Source organism: Empidonax traillii, unplaced genomic scaffold, assembly GCF_003031625.1.
Source record: "Empidonax traillii isolate 1590-97213 ecotype Southwest subspecies unplaced genomic scaffold, ASM303162v1 scaffold1342:size133107, whole genome shotgun sequence".
Taxonomy (NCBI): domain Eukaryota; kingdom Metazoa; phylum Chordata; class Aves; order Passeriformes; family Tyrannidae; genus Empidonax; species Empidonax traillii.
This window is the reverse complement of record NW_020956535.1, coordinates 1-1,907: the sequence shown is the minus strand read 5'-3', so window position 1 is coordinate 1,907 and position 1,907 is coordinate 1.

The following is a 1,907-nucleotide window of genomic DNA, read 5'->3' as shown; positions in this document are numbered from 1 at the left end:
CGGTGGAATCGGGGAGGTTGGGAGCGTTTCTATTGGATACAGGACACACACAACACCCCCCCCACGGGGGTTTCTGTACCGTGACAGGCAAAAGACAAAAAAAAAAAAAAAAAAAAGGGTTGGGGGTGTTGGTGAATTTCTAAGGGGTTTTCCTTTTACTGAAGGAGCAGGAAGAGAAGCCCAGATCCCGATCCTGGCAGCAGCCCCCCCCCAGCCTGGCTGCTGGAGGAACAGGGTGGTCCCACCAGGCCAGACCTACATTCATTTGCTCAGGGGGTCCTGCCAGACCCTTACAGAGGCAAATGCTGGAAGGCAAAGCCACGCTCAGCTCCGGGGAACGCGTCCCAGTGGATGTTCAGCTCTGTGCAGACTTGTTGGAGCCCATCCCTGCTGCAGACAGACCCTGCCCTGGAGCTGGGCTCCTTGGGGTCCCTGCAGAGGAAAGGGGGACGAGGAGGCAGGTCCTTCATGGAGAGATGATGGGAGAGCAGCTGCGCTGCCAGAAGAGAATCCAAAGCTGTTCCACTGAACACATCCATGGTGGGAAATGCCTCCAGCCAGCTGGCTCCAGGCAATGCTGGGAATAAAGTCTGTCACAGAGAAGCTGTGGCGAAGGAGGGATGAAGCACATCTAGTCTTCCAAAAGAACACTGGAAAGAGAAAGCCTTGAGAAAATAAGGAGAAATGCCAAAGCCCAGTACCAGCAGGTCCCACGTCTGCCCCTGAACACCCTCCCAGCACAGCCGGGTCTCTGGGGCGAGCAGGGTGAGGCAGCACTGGGGAGATGCTCTTCCAAGAAAGCAGAGAAAGAAGGGAAAAGGGTAGCTGGGAAAGCACAGGCTGGAGGGCCCACGGTCCTGGAGCTGGTCCTGGCGATCCTGGAGCACACACAGGGTTTATCCTCCTGGAGCCCCAGCTCTGGGGGTGCCCCCGGGGATGGGGCAGAGGAGCTCGGGGGGAGCCCCGTCCCCCTGCACAACGATGACACACTTGTGCAAAACACTTGGGAATTAGACCTTTGGATTAACTGTTTAATACACTTGTGCACATGTGCGTTCAGCAAAGAGGCAACTGTGAATCGTAAGGCGATTGAGACATTGGCAGGTCCTGGGAAGAGCGAAAGTCCCGCGGGACAGGACCGGGAACGCCCTTCCTGCTTCTCCTTGTGCCCACTCCACACACGGAACAGAGCAAGGGGACGGCCTCTTGCACCCCCAACACGCAGGAGCAAGTCCAGGAGCTCCCTGCTGCGGGAAGCAGCAGAGGGAAGGGGGAGGATCCAGCGCTGTGGCTCTCCCAGCTCTGCTCCTTGGCTTCCACTCGGTGCCAGAGTTGCATCCCACGGGACACAGATCCACGGACCTGCCCTCCTGAGCTGCGCCAGATTTTGGGGATCGCAGCCCCTGCCAATGACAAGGTCTTTTAGTGAGAGGGACGATCAGTTGAGGCTCCATATATTAGTTGTTGACACAGGCAGGGAGGCGGGGCAGTCCGGTTTTCCATGGGTATCCACATATAAAGTGTACGTTGCCCTGCACATTTTTTTTATATATCATATATATATATATATATATATATATAAAATTTAAAAAAAACCCCAAACCCTAAAAGCTAGGAAATCTTACATCCCCAGGAGGGCTGTCCTGTCCTTTTCCACCTGTCCCAGAAGCAGGAGAAGGGCATCAGATGGGAGTCTGCTCATCCAGGCCCCCCCCCCCCCCTCTCCCTGTGCCCACCCCTGTGCCCTGCAGGGGCTCAGTCGGTGCCCCGGGGTCCCTCCTCAGTCCCGCTCTGCCCCGTGGCTCCTGGGCTCAGCTCTCCCAGGCTCTCTGCAGGATCCGGGCTGTGCGTGGCCTTTCCCGAGCTGGGACAGTCAGAGCTGTCCCGGGATGGGTCCTTCAGAGGCT